This window comes from Prionailurus viverrinus, chromosome B1, assembly GCF_022837055.1.
Source record: "Prionailurus viverrinus isolate Anna chromosome B1, UM_Priviv_1.0, whole genome shotgun sequence".
NCBI lineage: Eukaryota > Metazoa > Chordata > Mammalia > Carnivora > Felidae > Prionailurus > Prionailurus viverrinus.
This window is the reverse complement of record NC_062564.1, coordinates 54,540,061-54,560,999: the sequence shown is the minus strand read 5'-3', so window position 1 is coordinate 54,560,999 and position 20,939 is coordinate 54,540,061. Positions and strand designations below refer to the sequence as shown.

General features: G+C 37.2%; 1 pseudogene; it reads left to right on the top strand.

Annotated features, from left to right (window-relative positions):
- Window positions 1–814: 814 nt before the first annotated feature.
- LOC125164755 (FACT complex subunit SSRP1-like) lies at window positions 815–18,731 on the top strand (annotated as a pseudogene).
- The last annotated feature ends 2,208 nt before the right edge of the window (window positions 18,732–20,939 follow it).

Here is a 20,939-nt window from a genome sequence, read left to right as displayed (position 1 = left end):
TGTCCAGGATAAGGGTGCCTGCGTGGCTCAGTCAGTCAAGCATCCGACTCTTGATTTCAGCTCAGGTCATGATATCATGGTCTTGAGATTGAACCCCGTGTCTGGCTCCACACTGAGTGTGGAGCCTGCTTGGGATTCTCTCTCTACTTCTCTCTCTGCCCCTCTCCCTCTAGCTCTCTCTCAAAGTAAATAAACATTTTTTAAAAGTGCAATATTGTACAGTGGAAAGAGAATGTAATAAATCCAATGCACGAGCTGTATGCCCTTTTTACCTCTCTGAACATTGCATTCTTCTTTTGTAAAAAGGTGGGTAGTAACATTCACCTACTGGTGTAGCTATGAAGGTTGGATGAATTGGCATAAGAACAGGTGCCGAATATCTAATCAGTGCACAATAAATATATTAATTATCTCGACCCAGGGACAGATCTATTACTTCAAGATAAATACATGCATAATTGTGTTTTTTTTTATCATGTCTGGTAATATTACTGAAAAGTTCACTTCTGAGACGATACCATTTGGGAATCGGTACGGCTGCACAGTTTTATGTGTCTGTGGAATGGCGTGTTGACTCTGCAGTGCCTTCGGGAACCTGCATCTCTTCTTTCTATCCGACTCTCCGTGGCATGTGGTTTTATCTCCCATCCCCCTCATTTCCAGTCATAAGATGAGTACTCTACCTCTAGCATTATATTTTCTGCCCATAAATGAAGAAGAAAAAGAACAAAGTCAGTCGACTCTTTTGAAATGACTTTCCGAGAAGCTCTGCTCAAAGCTTCTATTTGGTTCTCATTGGCTAGAACTGTGTTAAATGGCGTCTGTAACAGCAAGAGAGACCTGGGAAGGTGATCTTGTAGTTGGGCACGCTCCCTTGAGCAAAAGCAGAGTTCTGTCGGTAAGAAGATGAGGACAATAAACAGAATCCATGTGGGAGCCAGCAGGACCGTGGCAGAGATCATTGTTTTCTGCATTCCAAGAGGACCTCCATGTTGAGTCCGGCTTCCCTGACTAGAGAAGATTTGGGGGTGACGATCTGATTGGAAAGTAATTGATTTAATTTTATTTAAGCCTCTCTGCATAGCAAGTGCTCTGCTCTTATTGAAATGACATGTATATTTGGGGTGTGGCTGCAGGAGTAGGGAGGTCGTTGATGGAGCTGGTAGGTGTGGAAATTCTGAAGTCCCCTGGAGTCTTCAGGTGAACCACGGCTTCTAATAATTTTGCGTTTAACATCCCCGGGGAACACACACTTAAAATCGAGTTTTCTTTGCGTGTGGAGTAAATTAGCAAAGTACAAAGATCAAAACTCTTGCTAATAATGAGTTTTCATGAGGGGGATTAAGTGGATTGGGGCAGAGCTGTGCTTTTCTCCTTTTAGCTTCTTTCCTTCTCTTCACACGTGCTCGTGGGAAGAAACTAATAGAACTAATATTCTTTGAGAGAAAACAATATTCTTCCCGAGAGAGAGCTTGCCTGAAGCAACCTCTTTTCGGCAGTGCTTTCTGAGGCTGTTAGGCCAGCCTTTTATTGAGAGTGTATGTGTATATATATATATATATATATATATATATATATAACACAGGTGTGTGTGTGTGTGTGTGTATATATATATATATATAAAACACAGGTGTGCTAGAGCTCCACTAATGAGCATAATGAGCAGCGTATACTTTTAGTTATATTCTCATTTGTGGTGTCATCAGGGTCCAAGAAAGCAGGAATATTACAAATTCAAGTTAAAAAACAAAAAAAGAAGGAAAGCTTTAAGGCTCTTTTAAGCCAGGTATTCTGGGAATCATAAATGAAATCAAAACTTTGAATTATTACAGTGCACCCCATTTACAGCAAACCATTCACCGGTGAAAATTACATGGAGAAAGAATGCTTTAAAGTCTATAAGAAAAGGGGAGAAATAAAACAGGTTTTCCTGTAATGTCAATTTGGGCCAACCTTGACCAGAGTCCCTTCTAGAAGCAAAGTTTGGCCCAATGTCTTGATTTTTATATAAGTTCTGTTAACAATGGCTTTTACACAAGGAAAAAACTGAAAACAACTTAATGACTTACCTCGAGTCTTAGCTTCCCTGGACACTGTAAACCAAGCCATGGACTCCTTAAAACTCTAACTAGCTCGTCTACAAAAGTCAAGTTCAAATGTGATCTTGGATTCACTTGGAGGGATCGCTCCTATCACAATCAAAGGTGGTGATGAATCTTCAGAAATCTCCCTGTAGCTACAAACAATGTCTGGATTAATAAGAACCATCTTGGATAAGGACATATGCTCGAGCTCCTTATTGTATTCACACGAGATAATGAAGGCACGCCATTCACAATCATACCCTTTTCGGTTGCACAACAGTTTAAAATGGTCCTAGATGCTAACATGTGCGAAAAGTTGAAGTGTGCTTCCACTTTGAGTTTTAGCCCAAACCGTCAGGCAGTGAGGATGAAGACCGTGAAAGCAGAGTGATAAGCAAAAGTATCAGCCTTTTATGGCTAATGTTATAGCGCATGGGTGTGAAAGAAGTGGGAGAGAATAGAAGATTATATTTATACATTCTGGACTGTGTAGTCCCTTTCCGTGGAGACTGATGACTCAGGAGTTGTGAAGTCAATCACTAGAGGGTGGCATGAGGTCAGACACTGGTCCCCACCCAAAGCCTAGTACTTAGAGCAAAAGTTGAGCAGGAGACAGGCCAGTCACATACCAATCAACTGGCATCTGACACCAGATCCAATCCGAGCAGGTGCAAGAACCAAGGTCCTGGAGCACAGTTAAGATTAGAGCTGACCAGAGTGGACGAGGACAAAAGGAAACTGAGAAACGCATCTCCTTTTGGGATGCACAGTTCTTTGTGGTGGCTTCTTGTAAAAGTATGTGCCCTTCCCTGCCCCCGAATACCATGCTACCTCTGGTATTTGAGGGGTAGCGTTTGATAATATTTCATCAGGTTGTCATCTCCCCCGCACACACCTTTCTAGTTTTGACACATTTCACACAGATGTTGTACTTACTGTCTTGGGACAAGTCTGTGCACTTCACACAAACTAAGCTGTGCTAATACAAACGTCTGTAACTGATAAGGAATGAGGCATCTGGAAGATTTATTGCAGCTAAGACCAGAAAAGAGCTCTGTCCCTTCTCCTTCTCTCCCTGGAGACTGATGCCCTTTCGTCTCTCCATCGAAACACTTGTTCTTCCAAATTTTCTATATTTGCCAAAGCAAAGATAATTCTTCCAGGTGCCACATCTCTCTTTTTTGACACAACCCTTCTATTCATCTACATGGAATGTCATCGTGTCTGCCAATCTCTGCTTTTGAGTAGCTTTTGAATTTATATTTTCCTTTTCTCTCACTATCACCAGCTAGAGCAGACCCTGATCACATCAAACCTGGATTATTTTAATAATGTCTTCATTTGATGTGCTAGTTCCAGCCTTTTCTCTTCCCTATTTTCCACACCCCAAGCCCTCACTGTTGGATCCGTTGGTGCGATCTCTTTACCTGTAATAATAAAACTAACCCCTCCTGTAACACTTAGGATCTGTGCCACCTTCTCCATCCAACAACCTCCTACCCCCTTCTCACCACTCTTCTCCCTGTTTCCAATTTTGCAGTGTTTCCCCCACTTCTTCTAACCAATTTTCTCTGCTTAAAATGTCTTCTCCTTCTTCTCCAGCTATCCAAATGCTATTTATCCATCTAAGTCCATGTCAAATTATCTCCATTCTCTGAAAAATTTGGTCTCGTTAAATTCCATAGCCTTGTCAATACCACACATTTAGGAATCTAGAAGATTATGTTCCGGTTTGTGTCATTTAATTCTTGTTTTGTAAGTTCAAGTTTGCTTCCTTCAACTGCTCTTGAGGGCGATGACTTTGGGATGCTATCTTAAGCGGTCTTCCCTGTAGTGGGAAGACATCTTCCCCTACAGTGAGAAGAATGCAATGGCACAATACGCACACGATGGTTATTTAATATATATCTATAAAATTTGTCTGAAAACATGAAAAAAAATGACATTAAGAAGGACTCTTGGAAGGTCAGCTTGGGATTTGGAGAGGTTTAAACATTCTATACATGAGAATTAATTTGAAGACACAAGGAATGAAGCATTCTGCACCCTCTGACCTTTGGACCGGCAGCAATGCTGGCACGTTATACTCCATTTTTTGGCCCTTCTACCACAGTTCCCGGGCTGCTTAATTGGCCTGCATTCCAAGTTCATCGCTGGAATGTAAGACATCACCTACACGTTTAAGTAAATAGTTAACTCTGACCTCTTGCTTTACCAAGTGGAACAGTGGTTTCAAACATGGGACCCTACATCTCTGCCACATCCTTTGTCACTGTGGTGTGATCCCCTCACATCTCAGTGTTAAATTCTCTTTCTCTTCCCCTGAAAATGATGCTAAAGCAAGACGGGGGTAAAATCAGAGTCCAGGGGAAAAGAAGAATGAAGTAAATTTGATTTTAAACTGAGAAGCAGTTTTCATTTTAAATAACTTGCATACATGGAACCTTCAGTTAAAAAAAGTAATATGATTTTTATTAAGCACCAAAGAAGCAGCGAGCCTGGGTGAAGTTGTATCTAGCTGGGGATTTGCTCAGCAGTTGGATAATCTGATTAGTAAATACTATAACAAGGTTAGAGAGTATACCCAGAATATGAAAATTAATTAAATAACCAAGAGTGAAAACTCTCTTCACTTAGATCTTCCATATTCCATCTTCAGGGTCTATAGCAGAACTTTTTAAGGATTTTTTATAAAATCAAAAAAAAGGAAAGGAAAGTTGATTTTAGACTATTTAAATAACACCAGGACTGGGTTCAAGGAAAACTGAACTGACATGCATTATCTCCGTACAGAAGTAGCACCTGGGAGTAATCAATTAATTCGGAATAAGAGCATCTCATTTGTATTATTCTTTTTTTTAACACATGTGGTTTAGAATTTCAATACTCAAACCATAACAGGCTGAAAATACCACGTTGGCTCCCCAAATCAATGTTAGACAAGGTTAACCTTCAATAACATGCTGACTAATCTCACTCACCCTAAACATATTATTTTTGGATTTGACTTAAATAGCTAAGTTACCACTTTATCTCTCTCTTTGTCCAAGCCAATCTCTTCCCTCCCTCCGCTTTACAGTACCGTCTTTTCTTCTTGCTCAATATTATCAAACCAAACCACAAATCTAATTAAGCTGTCTTGATGGCCAAAATCTCTGCTCCTGGAGAAATGCATCATGCAGCACATGTAGGTAAGTGAATTAAAAAAGCATCCAGGCAGGTATCTGGTGAATGTCTCAGTTCATCCTTGCATAATAAACTATCTTCTCCTGCTCATTCATTTGTCAGTCACAGTAACTAAGGATTATTATTTGCTGAATGTACGTGACACCAGCAATTTGCAAAGTCTGTTGGCAAGAAAATCAGGTTAGAATGACAGAGTGAGAAATTAAGCAGAAGCCTGATGTAATTAGCTACAACAATCAGTGCTCTAATTTCTGATTTATTGTTTCCTGTTTTCCTGCTGCACTCCACTCTGTGTATACTGTATGCGCTTCATATAGGTCAAACAATTGCCTTATCAGTCCTGGCAAAGCGAGGGGTCAGAGTTAACAATATTTATTTAAACATGCAGGATGCTTCCCACTGCAATTAGGAAATAACTATTACTAATAGGTCCTTGGCACTACTTCCTCATTTATACAATTTTTTTGGGGGAAAAAAAAGAAACAGAAACAAGAAAGAATTGGGATTTATTTCTTACATATGCACGAGAGTTGGCTTAGCTCTCCTTGTAAAAGAATTTTCCTTACTTTCAAAAAAATCTATGCTTCTAAATGAGGCAAACAAATCATTATTGTTTTGGCTGAATATTCTTTTAGGGGAAAAGTATCCTTCCTGATAATTAATACAGTTGCATTTTCAAATCTCTGTTAAAAGGTTTTTGCAGACCCCAGCCCCCTGGTAAACTCTCTGGAGGATGTCTTTGCTTTCCATCATTTGGCCACAAACTTAAAATGGAATTAGTCATCCTTCTCATAGTTTAAGGAAGCATTCTTTAAAACTGCATGTAGGATCTATTTCGAAGAGGAAAACCATGAGCATGTTTAAACTCCAAGAAGAATTTTTAAAAAGAAACCTCTGAAATAGAACAATGAACTCCTGTAAGATAGAAATAGCACTATGCTCGACTCAAAATAGTGTTTACAACCTGAAAATAGAAGCCAACGTAGTATAAATTCAAATGAAAATTTTATCACTAGCCGGCAAAGGACAATTTTATAGGCCCTTCCTTTTGAAAAACAAAGGAACTGGATATGATGAGATAAATACTTTTGCTTTTATTCTTTTTAAAAAAAAAAATTGAAAAACTTTTTATTTTAATTTCAGTTCGTTAACACGGAGTGCTATCGTAGTTTCAGGGGTACTGTATGGTGATTCAACGATTCCATATGTTTTTATTCTTTCAGTTTCAAAAATTTACATATCAAATGCTCTCAGAGCACTATATACCTACAGTAAGAGGAAGCGGAACATCTTTAGAAGGCCTTCAGGGAGTCCTCCACAGCCTGCAAAGCAATATGGACATTACAAGACTACATTGAGTATCAGGAGACCTGGATTTTTATCCAGGCCATTTCTCTCATTAACTATTGGTCTTGAGCAAGTCATTTGCCCTCTCTAGATCTCATTTTCCTCATAGATTAAATTAGAAGTTTAGATTTGATCTTTAAATCTTCTTTATAACAACAATTAGTGTATATCAAGCATTTATGTTCTGTGTCAGGCACTATACTAAATATTTCAGAAGCCCTATGTCTTTTTTTTTTTTTTGCTATTAATACAACTAAATTAGAAACATTTCAAATTCCAATTAAATTAAAATCTAAAACATTATAATGGACAAAAGAGGGGCATTATGTACTTGCAAAACACATGAGGATAAAAATTGTCTATTATACTTGCCTTTTTTTCTGCTCTTTCCATTGTTCTGTCTTTCCTGATGCTCCCTGATTCCTTTTCATTTAAAGGACTTCCTTTAGCCATTCTTGAAGGGTAGGTCTGCTTGTGACCATTTTTTTTTTAGTGTCCATTCATATGAGAATGTCTGGATTTCCTCTTCATTCCTAAAGGATAGTTTTCCTGGATATACATTTTACTGTTGACTGTTCTTTTCTTACAAGTTGAAAGACATTCCATGTCCTTTAATTCTCCCAGTAGTCTATCAACTAGAAACTCATTATCTCTGCTTTACAGATGAGGAAACTGAGACTTTGAAATTCAGTGGCTTGCCTGAGGTTACTCAGCTGGAATGAGACCCAGGGATCATTTCAAACCTATAATTAATGCAAGTTAATTTGTGCTCATAACCCAAGTGCTTAACCTTTTTGCTCTACAGTCTTACATCTTAAGCTCTTAACATATTAATACTGTAATCAAACATACATACAGATCCATGGAAATCAACACTGTAGTATACCTTAAACAAAAATGCAAAAATCCACAAGGTTCTACTGAAATAAGATGGATTACCTTAACACATGAGTATCCAATTGTACTTGTATCTAAGAATAGTTAAGTGAAAATGTCAATAAAGATTTCCAAAATTAGCATGGAATCAATCACTAAATCATTGCTGATTACATACTGTGTTCTTAATTCAGAATTTTATTCTATAGAATGCTATAGACATCTAAAATGCATGCTTTTCTCCCAAGAGGTTAATAATTCAGTTGGGGTTATAATCCATGTTATATATCCATTTATGATAAAAATTGAGGTGCACATGCAAGCTGAAGGAAGTCATCTGAAGAAAGGATTTCAAGTCTCAGAGCAAGAACAGTCAGTGCATATTCATGGATGAGGTAGATGAATATAATCTACATTAATGCAAGTGGGGAGAAAGAGATTTACTGGAAAAAAAAACTGGCAGAAAGATGTTAGCTAAGGGATTGAATAGAGACAAGAATCTTTAAGAAAGTCTAATGTAATAGTGCTCAGGATAGAAGAATAGGTGTGTGTGTGTGTGTGTGTGTGTGTGTGTGTGTCCCAGAACCCTGTGACACTGTGTGTGTGTAGAGAGGAAAAGTAGGGAGAGAAGGGACCTCATATTGAAAGAAGTTACTTAGGCATTATTACAATGTTCTACTTACAATGGATAAAACCCGAAATGAAAAGTGCCAGTAGGAAAAGAGAGGGAAGACACATGTGAGAAATGTTTTTAAATTTGAAAAGATTTTTATTTGTTCACTCAATTATTTATTCATGTGATTAACCTTTCTTAAAATGTTCTTTTTAATTTTTTAAAAATATTTATTGATTTATTTTGGGACACGGAAAGTGAGCACAAGTGGTGGGGGAAGGTGAGGGAGAAAGAGGAAAGAAAATCCCAAGCAGGTTCCCCACTGTAAGTATGGAGCCATAGGTGGGGCTCCATCTCATGAACCGTGAGATCATGACCAGAGCCCAAATCAAGAGTCAGGTGCTCAACTGACTGAGCCACCCAGGTGCCCTGTAGGCTAACTTTTGAGGAATAAATAGGTAGTATCCAAATGAAATACCAAAGTAAGGGTATTCCAAGGCATAAGATAAGCATGCTCTAAAGTGAGATATACCATTGCATGTTTGGGATTCTGAAAGAAGTTTGGAAAGGTGAAGTATGAGGTGCTAGAATATAGAATGGGAGACCTACCACTAGAAAAGAAAACTGGGACAAAATCTTAAAGAGTCTGTTATATCTTCATCTGAAGATAATAGGCAACAATGAATGGACAGTTGGGTTGCTTCCATATCTTGGCTATTGTAAATAATTCTGTAATAAACATAGGGGCGCATATATCTTTTCAAATCAGTGTTTTTAATTTCTTTGGGTAAATGTCCAGTAGTGGAATTACTGGATCATATAGTAATTCTATTTTTAAGTTTTTGAGGAGCCTCCATATTGTTTTCCACAGTGGATGCACCAATTTACATTCCCACTAACAGTACTCAAGTGTTCCTTTTTCTCCACATCCTCACCAGAGAAACAAAAATACCATATCATTCCACTCATGTGGAATTTCAGATATAAAACAAATGAATAAAGAGAAGGGGAGACACACAAAAAAATACAATTGTTTTTGAATTTTATTTGAGAGAGAGAGAGAGAGTGCAAGCAGGGGAGGGGGAAGAGGGTCAGAGAGAGAGAGAGAGAATCCTAAGCAGACTCCACACACAGCACGGATGCCAACTCGGGGCTTGATTCCAAGACACCATGATCATGACCTGAGCCAACATCAAGAGTTGGCTGCTCAATCAACTGATCCACCCAGGTGCCCCCCAAAACATACTCTTAAATACAGAAAACTAACTGACAGTTGCCAAAGGGGAGATGGGTGGGAGGATGGGTGAAATAGATAAAGGAGATAGAGTACACCTATTTTGATGAGCACTGAGTAATGTATAGAATTGTTGAATCATCATATTGTACACCTGAAACTAAGATAACATTATATGTTAGTTATATTTCAATTGTTAAAAAAAAAGAGAAAGAAGAAAAAATAAAATGAACAATGAACGTGATTGCATTTGAATCTGGGAAACCCAGATATTCAGTGTATACGATTATGTCAGCTGCAAGCAAAGGTACTTTTATTTTTTACTTCCCAATCTGTATACCTTTTATTTTCCTTTCTTGTCTTATTGCAATAGCTAGAACTTCCAATAGGATAGTTAAAAAGAAGTAATGAGAGGAGACCTCCTTGCCTTGTTCTTGATAACCAGTGGATATGCTTCAAGTTTCTCATCATTATGTTAGCTGTAGGGATTTTTTGTTGTTTGTTTGGGGCGGGGTGGGGGAGTTGTTTGTTTTTTATAGATATTTCTTATCAAGTTTAGGAAATTCTCATCTATTCCTAGCTTACTAAAATTATTTATCATGAATTGGTGTTGGATGTTGTCAAATGCTTTTTCTGCACCTACTAATATGATCATGTGGGGTTTTTTTTTATAGAAAGTTGATGCAATGGATTACATAAACTGATTTTTTTTAAATTTTTTTAACGTTTATTTATTTTTGAGACAGAGAGAGACAGAAGATGAATGGGGGAGGGTCAGAGAGAGAGGGAGACACAGAATCTGAAACAGGCTCCAGGCTCTGAGCTGTCAGCACAGAGCCTGACACGGGGCTCGAACTCATGGACCATGAGATCATGACCTCAGCTGAAGTTGGACGCTTAACCGACTGAGCCACCCAGGCACCCCTACATAAACTGATTTTTGAATGTTGAGTCAGGTTTGTATACCTGAGATAAATGTCATTTGGTTATGGTGTATAATTCTTTTTATACATTGTTGAATTCTACTTGCTATTATTTCGTTGAGAATTTTTACATCTATGCTCAAAGAGAAATTATTTCTCCTAATGCCTTTGTCTGATTTTGGAATTAGAGTAATGCTAGCATCATAGAATGAGTTAGTAAGTATTCTTTCTGCTTCTGTCCTCTGAAAGACATTGTCAATAACTGATACATTTTCTTCCTAAAATGTGAAGTGGAATTCGAAAGTGAATCTGTCTAGACCCCACCTTTCTAGTTGAGGAGGTTATTAATTTTTGACTCAAATTATTTAATAAATATAGGCTTATTCAGTTTGTCTATTCTTTCTTGTGTGACTTTTGGTATTTTATGTTTTTCAAGGAATTTCATCTAGATTATCAGTTTACGGGCATAGAGTTAATTCATAGCACATCTTGATTAGCCATTTAATGTCCAAGGGATCTGTAGAGATATCCTTTCTTTTATTTCACATATTAGTAATTTATATTGTCTCTCTCTCTTTTTTTTTCTTACTTAGCCTGGCTACAAGACTATTGATTTTATGTATCTTTCAAAGAACAAGTATACGATTTTGTTGATTGATTTCCTATTTCCAATTTCATTGATATCTGCTTATTGTTTCTTTTCTTATGCTTACTCTGAATTTAATTTGCTCTTATTTTTTTTAAGTTTCTAAGGAAGAGACTTAGTTTACCTATTTTAGATATTTCTTGTTTTCTAATATATTCATTTAATGTTATAAATTTCTCTCCATGGACTGTTATTGCTACATCCTACAAACTTGGTTGTGTTTTCATTTTTATTTAGTTGAAAATATTTTTAAATTTCTCTTGGGATTTCTTTGATCCATGCTTTATTTAGAAGTGTGCTCTTTAAACTCATGTATTTTGAGATTTCCTACTCATCTTTCTGTTATTGACCGCTAGTTTAATTCCCTTGTGATCTGAGAGCAGACATTGTATGATTTCTATTTTTTAAAATCTGCTATGGTGTGTTTATGGCCCAGAATGTGGTTTCTCTTGGTTGCATGTTTCATGTGAGCTTAAGAAGCATGTCTATTGTGTTTGATGAAGTAGTCTGTGGATGTCCATTATAGCCAGTTGAACAATGGTGTTGCTGAGTTCAACTATATCCTTATAGATTTTCTGCCTCTTTTATCTGATCATTTCTGATAGAGGGATACTGAAGTCTCCAACTCTGATGTGGTCTCATCTATTTCTCCTTGCACTTCTGCCTCATGTAGTTTGTTGCTCCAACGTTAGGTACCTACATGTTAAAAATCATTATCTTCCTGGAGAATTGATCCCTTTATCATTCTTTAATGTCCTTTTTTATTGCTGATAATTTTCCCTGCTTTGAAATTTTCTCTGTGTGTAATTAATATAGCTACTGCTTTTTTTTTTTTAGAGTTATCATGGTATATATTTCTTCATCCATTTATTTTTAGTCTATATGTGTCTTTATATATATATATAGTGGGCTTCTTATACACAACACATATTTGAATCTTGTTTTTTGATCTACTCTAACAATCTCCATCTTTTAATTGTCCAATTTAAACCATTGGCGTTTGAGATGATTATTGATATAGTTGGATTAATATCTATCATATTTATTACTGTTTTCTATTTGTTGTCCCTGTTCTTTTTTGCTTTTCTGTCTTCTACTCTTTTTCTGCCTTTGAATTGAACATTTTATATAACTCCATTTTCTCTCTTTTGTTCATGTACAAATTATACTATTTTTTAAAACTTTTTGTAGTGGTTGTTCTGGAATTTATAATATATATTTATTATAAATCTAAGAACACTTTCTAATAACACTATACCACTTCATGGTAGTGTGAGTAACTTATAATAATAAAATAATCTTAATTCCTCTCTCCCATGCCTTGAATCATTGCTGTCATTCATTTAACTTATTATAGCATACATAAGCATATGTATAAATATATATACATATGTAAGATGCATACATTAGCACACATAATCAAATAGGTTGTTTCTGAAAGAAAAGAAACATATGATCATCTCAATAGACACAAAAAAAGTAATTAACAAAATTCTACATCCATTTATGATAAAAACATTTAATAAGTTAGACACGGAAGGAGCATTGCAACATAATAAAGGCCATATATGACAAGCCTATAGTTAACATCATACTTCATGGTAAAAGGTTAAAAGCTTTTCCTCTGATAGGGAACAAGAGAAGGATTCCCCCTCTCACCACTTCTACTCAACATAGTGCTGGAGATCCTTGCTAGAAAAATCAGACAAAATAATAATAATAATAAATTAATAATAATAATAGACATCAGAATTAGAAAGGAAGAAATGAAGCTGTTCTATTTGGAGATGACATAATTTTATGTATAAAAAATCCTAAAGACTCAACTAAAAAACTGTTGGAACTAATCAATGAATTCAGTGAAATTGAAAGATACAAAATTAACACACAAAAATTAGTAGTGTTTCTACACGCTAACAACTAATTTTCTGAAAAAGAACAAAAACAATTGATTCCATCCAGAATAACATCAAAAACAATAAAATAATTAGGAATAAATTTAACTGAGAAGACGAAAGATCTCTACTCTGAAAACTACAAGCCACTGATGAAAGAAATTGAAAGAGACACAAATAAATGGAAAGGTATCCCATGTTCATGCATTGGAAGAAATAATATTGAATGTTGCTAAAATACCATCTATAGATTTAATGCAATCCTTATCAAGATTCCAGTGGCATTTCTTACAGAAATTAAAAAAAAATACTACTAAAATTTATATGGAACCACAGAAGACCCTGGAGAGCAAAAGAAGTCCCGAGGAAGAACAATGCAGGAGGCATCACACTTCCTGATTTCAAGCTATATTATAAACCTATAGTAATTAAAACAGTACATTACTGGCACAAAAGCAGACAAATAGACCAATAGGACAGAATCAAAATCCCAGAAACAAATCCACGCACATACAGTTAACCAATATTTAATAAGAGAGCCAAGAATACTCAATGGAGAAAAAAAAAGTGTCTTTAATAAATGGTGTTGGGAGAATTGTATATTCACATGTAGAAAAATGAAAGTAAAAAATTAACTCAAAACTGATGATTAAAGGCTTAAATGTATACCTGAAACCATTAAACTCATAGAAAAAACAAGAAAAAATCTCCTTGACATGGGTCTTGGTAATATTTTTTTTGGAAATCACACATAAAGCAAAGGCAACAAAATCAAAATAAACAAGTGGGGTTATACCACACTAAAAATCTGCACAGCAAAAGAAACCATCAACAGAGTAAGAAGACAACCCTTGGGGGGTGCCTGGGTGGCTCAGTCGGTTAAGTGTCCGACTTCGGCTCAGGTCATGATCTCTCGGTCCGTGGGTTCAAGCCCCGCGTTGGGCTCTGTGCTGACGGCTCAGAGCCTGGGGCCTGTTTCAGATTCTGTGTCTCCCTCTTTCTCTGACCCTCCCCTGTTCATGCTGTCTCTCTGTCTCAAAAATAAATAAGTGTTAAAAAAATTAGAAAAAAAAAAAGAAGACAACCCTTGGAATAAGAAAAATATATCTGCAAATCATGTATCTGATAAGGGGTTAATATCCAAAATATACAAAGAACTCCTACAACTCAATAGCAAAAATAATAACAATAACAATAATAATAATCCAATTCAAAAAGGGCAAAGGACCTGAATAGATATTTTTCAAAGAAAATATATGAATGGCCAACAGGTACATGAAAAGATGTTCAACAATCACTTGTCATTAAGAAAATGCAAATTAAAACCACAGTGAGATATCACCACCTGCCCCTTAGAATCGTCATCGTAAAAAAGACAAGAGAAAACAAATGCTGGTGTAATTGTGGAGAAAAAGAAACTCCTTTGCATTGTTGGTGGGATTGTAAATTGTCATGGCCATGATGGAAAAACAATATGGGGATACTCAAAAAACTAAGAATAGAACTAACATATGATCCAGCAACTCCACTTCTGGGAATGTATCTAAAGGAAACTAAAACACTAACTTGAAAAGATATCAATTAAGGATAAGAAAATTTTAAGTTTTGGGACACCTGGGTGGCTCAGTCAGTTAAGTGTCTGACTTCGGCTCAGGTCACGATCTCACGGTTGGTGGGTTCAAGCCCTGTGTCGGGCTCTGTGCTGACAGCTCAGAGCCTGGAGCCTGCTTCAGATTCTGTGTCTCCTTCTCTCTCTGCCTCTCCCCTGCTCATGCTTTGTCTCTCTCTGTCTCTCAAAAATGAAGAAATGTTAAAAAAAAAAAAAGAAAATATAAAGTTTTTAACTTTATCTTTATTATTTCTTCTTCAGTGCTCTTCCCTTCTTTATGTAGATCTGAGTTTCTGACCTCTATTGTTTCCCTCTTCTGCTTTAAGCACTTCTTTTACCATTTTTTGCAAGGCAATGCTACGGGCAACAAATTCTCTTAATGTTTGTTTATGTGAGAAAGGCTTTAGTTTGCCCTCCCTTTTGAAGAATAATTTTTCAGGGTACAAAATTCTAATTGGTGGTTTTGTTTTGTTTCGTTTTGTCTTGTTTTCTCTCAACACTAAATATTTCACTCCACTCCCTTCTCACTTGGATGGTTTTTGAGCAGTCAGATGTAATTCACATCTTTGTTCCTCTTTAGTCAGGGTGTTTCTTCCCTTTGCCTTCTTTCAGGATTTTATTTTTATCTTTGATTTTCTGTAGTTTAAAAATATCTACCTGGTATAGGTTTTTTTGTGTTTGTTTTTTTTGTTTTTTGTTTTTTTTTTTTTTATATTTATCCTGTTTGGTGTTCTCTGAACTTTCTGGATCTACGGCTTGGTGTCTGACATTAACTTAGGGAAATTCTCCATCATTATTGATTCAAATATTTATTTGTTCCTCTCTCGTTTTCTTCCCCTTGTGGAATTCCCATTACACGTATGTCACACCTTTTGTAGTTGTCCCTTGGTCTTTGATATTCTGTTCTTTTCCTTCAGTCTCTGTCTCATTGCTTTTCAGTTTGGGAGGTTCCTATGGACATATCCTCAAGCTCAGGGATTTTTTCTTCAGTCCTTTCCAGTCTACTATTTAGCCCACTAAAGGCATTCTTCATTTCTGTCATAGTGTGTTTTTTGGTTGTTGTTGTCATTGTTGTTGTTATCTCTAGCATTTTTCTTTGGTTCTTTTTAGGATTTCCATCTCTCTGCTTACAATCGCTATTTGTTATTGTATGCTGTCTACTCTATCCATTAGAGCTCTTAGCATATGAATCATAGTTTTTTAAATTCCTGGTATGATAAATTCAACAGTCCTGCCATGTCTGGTTCTGACACTTGTTCTATCTTTTCAAATTGGGGGGGGGGGTGTGTGGAGGGGCCTTTTGGTATACCGTGTAATTTTTTCTCAAGAGCCACATGTGAGGTACTTGGGTAAAAGGAGTTGCTGTAAATAGGTCTTTAGTAATGTGGTGGTGAGATGTGGGGAAAGAGAAAGTGTTCTATAGTCATGAGGTTAGGTCTCAGACTTTTAATAAGCCTATAGCCCTGGACTATGAAGTTCAGAAGTATTTCTTAGTTTTTTTCCTCCATCCTTCAGTGGTAAAGGATGGCTAGAGTGGGTTGGAGTTGGATATTCCCTTTTTCCACATGGAAAGCTAGAGCGACCGGAATTTGGTTTTTCCCTCCCTCTAAGACAGTTAGGCTCCAATAATACCTGGTTCACGTGGCAATTTCCACACATGAGCCTCTGCTCCTGTGAGCTATGACTTTCTATATTCGCCTGTCTCTCCTATCTTGAGGGCCCTGTGTTCTCATTTCTCCTTTGGATCCTAGAAGAGTTGTTGATTTTTCTGTCTGTTCAGCATTTTACTTGTTCTTAGGATAGAGTGGCAACTTCCAAGCTCTTTACATGTGGAACCAGAAACAGGAAGCCCTTAGATTTTTTTTTTATGTGAATGATAGGGTAAACATTGATGTCATTTATAGAAACAATATTTGTTATTACTGAGGTATTGTTGATGTATATATAGGCATAGCTGGGACATAAACCTATACACAATCCATATGAAGCTGTTCTATGAAAGTCATACATTCCTTAATTCTTTCATTTACTCCACAAATATTTACTGAGTGCAAAATAGGCTCTGTACTGTTTTGAAAAAACAGTGGGGAACAAGTAAGACAAATCTTTATTCTCGTGGCAGAAAGTCAGGAGTTCAAGGGACCTATCAGAAGTGAAAGGCTCTATGAATGCTAATTGGCTAAAGTTGAGGCTCCTGGGTGTGATATTTAAGAATAGCAAGACAGGCAAAGTGGACAACATCCAGCCTGGAGCGTTAGTGGAAGGTCATCTAGTACAATGTAGTTCTGGATCATGGACTTAAATTACTCAAAAAGAACAGCCACGTCTACAAGTATGATGGCATATGAGAATCTGGATTTAGGGAACTCTGATTTCTTCGAAACTCACTGTTGCCTCGAACTAATGGAGGAGGTCCTATTTATGAAGGGCAGAAGCTGAGGGACGGTGAAGTTTGGTGGACTGCTGCCTTCCTTTGACATTGATGGCCGTCTGCTTTTTGAAATACTCCTCAGCAACATGTCTCAGTGCACCACAGGCAAGAATGAGGTGACACCAGAATTCCACCGGAATGTTGATGTCAAAATCTCTCTCACGGAGGTGCACTTCTGTGGGTCTCCCACCCTAGAGGATGACGTGGACCTGTTTGAGGCCTTTGCCCGATACATGCTAAGATGTACATAATCCTGGAGGCATTGAAGATACATCTTCCAGAAGCTGCAATGTGTGACTTCTCTTGATAGTGAGAACATTTGGATCTACCCCAACCTTCTGCACTTGCACAGCAAGTTCTTTGACTATAAGATCCCCTACACCATGATACTTAATCTCTTTTCGCTACTCTACAACGACCAGCACCAGAGGCTTTTTGTGATTAGCCTGAATCTGCCCATCAGACAGGATCAAACCTAATGCCACTTCCTGACCCTTCTTTTCCCCAAGAACAAGGACATTTTCTTAACTCCTATTACGAATAAGGAAGAGATGAAGAAGCGCTTTGACAGGCAGATCACCAAGAACATGTCAAGATGCCTCCAAGAGATGTTAATCGGGTCATGAAAACACTGGTCAACCACAAGTTTCCAGGCAACTTCCAAGGGCGCTCGGGGGCTCAGTGCCTGTGCACCATCTGCTCCTGTAAGGCAGGCTCAAGACTATTGCATCTGCCGGAGCAAGGTTTATCTACGTTCATAAGCCACCCGTGTACATCTGCTTTGACAAGATCTCCTTCGTCAACTTTGCCTGTGGCTTCACCCCCACTTGCTCCTTTGACTTTGATATTGAGACCAAGCAGGGCACCTTCAGAAGCATCGAGAGGCAGGTGCGTGGGAACCTGATTTTGTTAACGCAAAAAGTTCAACATCAAAAATGAAATATTGGAAGAGAGGGTAAACCAAAACTACAGCGAATAGGGCTCTAACTGCGATGAAGAGGAGAGCCACACACACTTGAACTTGATAAAAGGATACCTACTTAGAGAATGCCATCAACGGTAGAGATGACTCAAGAGAAGGAACGAATAAGTCATTCAGCTCAGGAGAGGAAGAAGAAATGGCAGAGAGATTTGACAGCAAGCCCTCTGCCAGTTCCTCCAATAATGAGGACGACAGTGCCTGCAGTGAGAAGAGGAAACACCTCAAAAAGACCAAGAATCATAAAGGTTGCAAGAAGCCTTTGGAGAAGGGAAAAGACCTCAGTGCCCCCCAAAAGGCATATTTATGCATAGATGCTGTGGCTCGATCCTGAGTGAGAAAAGATCAAGTCAGACAGTCTTAACATTAGTATTATGAAACTTTCCAAGAAGGCAAACGAGACCTGGAGGGGAATGTCCAACGAGAAGAAAGACAAGTGGGATTGCAAGGCTGAGGGTACCAGAGAGAATATGACAAAGCCATGAGAGAACATAGAGGGGTCCATGGTGAGTCTTCTAAGAGAGATAAGTCAAAGAAAAAGAAAAGAAAACTAAATGTGGGAAAGAAATCAATGCCTTCTAGGAGCTCATTATCCAAGTCATTCTCAAGGCAGCTAAGTGAGGCCTTCAAGAAAATAGTCTGTGTCCTGTGAAGATAACTTTTCAGGAAAGAACCAAAGCGAAAAAAAGAAGACAAGCAGGAAAGGACTCTGAAGAAGAGGAACTAGCCAGTACTTCCCCAGCTCAGAGGATTGCGTGACAGGATCTGATAAGCATAGAGGAGGGAAATGTTCTTTCCTTGTACTTGTCCTGTCACCCCTTAGTCTCTCCATCCATGTTTCAGTACCAGTTTCTCCTTGTGTGAAATGTCATCCTCAGGTTATGTGCCATCCAAACAAGTTCTCCTGATGATATACCCTTCCTTGGGGAAGCAGGAGAGGTGTCTTATCTGCTACTTCTCAGGGATGACTCTATAACTTGGGAGAGATTGGGTCAGAGGCAGGGTAATGCAGGATCAAAATCCTCCTAATTTCCAACCTTTAGGATATATGCTTCTTGTTCAGGTCAAGTTGCTATCGCAGGGGTCATGTGAGGTCGGGCCTGTCGCTTCTAACTGGGGCCTATTTCTACTTTTATTTTGTATTTCTGGTCTGTGAAAATCAACATTCAATAGAGGGAACTGACTTCGGGGAAGAAAGAGAAGGAAGGGGTGATCAATTTTGCCAAATACTACTGATTGGTAGAGAAAGACAATGGCAAATGGAGGTTAATGATGACCTTGACAAAAGCAGATTCATGAGCTTTGAGGTAATACATCTAGGGATTTAAAATCAGGCTCCACCAGTTAATAGCTTATGACTATGGGCAAAAAACTTAAATATTATGGGCCTCAAAATTTTCATCTTGGCAATCTAGTTATATAGTGCCTATATTCAAACTGGTCTGATGACTAACAAAATAACATACGGGAAATATCTCATGATTCAAAAAATAGTCTTTCTTTTTGTTCCGCTTTTCCAAGTCAAAAAAATTGAAAATATTGTTAATTAACTGGTTTTGTCAAAGATCCATGGGTTGAAATAAAAAAAAAAAATAGATGACTACATTTCTGAAGTGATTCTTCCACTCACAAATTCAAGGCAACAAAGTTTAAACTTTGTAATGGGAATAGTCACAAATTACTAAACAGTCACATAATAGCTAATAATTTTAATAAATGCTTTAAATTTCAATCACAAAGAAAATAACTAAAACATGTTTCTTACACAAAGAACTAACTTCCTCTGAAATAAAAACAATGAAAGAAGAGATTGCGAAAATGGGAGTATTAATAAAATTAAAGGCATATTAACTTAAATTAAAATGGTAATGATGTCCCAGTAGGAATAAATTAATTCTTTTTAGACTGAGGAAACAATTTCATGCAGAATTTACAGCAAAAGAAATGCTATCCTTGTAATGGAATCTATCATTTTGCAATTAATTTAACATTTTGTCTGGGTTAAAGCTTAATTACTGCACAAATATTCTTAAAGTAACATGAATTTCTGTTATGACAGTGAAACAGTTAAAACATTTTAGGGATGTTTGGAAAATACCTGGGAGTTTTTGTAATACTTTCTTGTGTCTTCAGAGGAATGAAATCCCCTAATTTTAATGTAGTCTGACATGCTAATCTTTTTCTTTTTTTTCCCTTTTTTTTCTTAAACGATTTTTATGTATTTATTTTGAGAGAGAGACAGCATGAGTGGGGGTGGGTCAGAGAGAGAGAGAGAGAATCCCAAGCAGGCTCTGAGCCGTCAGCACAGAGCCCAACATGAAGCTTATCTCTTGAAACATAAGATCATGTTCCAAGTCGAAATCAAGAGTCAGACACGTAACCGTCTAAGCCACCAGGTGCCCCATGATATGTCAATCTTTTTCTAAACGGGACACATTCTGTGTCCTATTAAAACTTTTAATGTGTTTTAAAGTATATCTACTTATTCACTCATTTATTCAACAACATTATTTCCTTGCCCCTCTGTATCAAAAATAGGATACAAAAATGAACAAGATAAATCTCAGTTCCTAAAGAATTCATCACTCAATTATGGAAGGGTGAGAGGCGTGGAAAAGACAATTAGCACAGACAAATAAATATACATTAAAAAACTAATGAGAGAAATGTTATAGCATAGATATCTATGAAATGCCAGGAAAGCAAAAAAGGGAGGTTAATTCACACTAGTGGAGGACAGGGTTTATTTCAGAGTTAAAAGTATATATATTTCCAATACATCTAAAGGCTGTGGATATAATGTGTTTAGTCTTATTCCTGGATAGGCCTAAGGGTATGTCTGACTTTATTAGCTGCATAATTTCAGGTAATTATTAACCAATCTGAGTTTCAGTTTATCCATCAATAAAATAAGCATGATAATGCCTGCCTGATGGGATCATTAAAGGTTTAATGAGACAATTTATCAAAGGATTGACATCTAAAAGTCACTCAGTAAATGCTAATTCCCTTCACCTCTATTTTATCTTAAGCTGTTAAAACCATCTCAGTGTAAATAAATTATCAATTGATATCAGAAATCTAAAAAATGCCCATAGTCCCTCCAATGCTTAAAA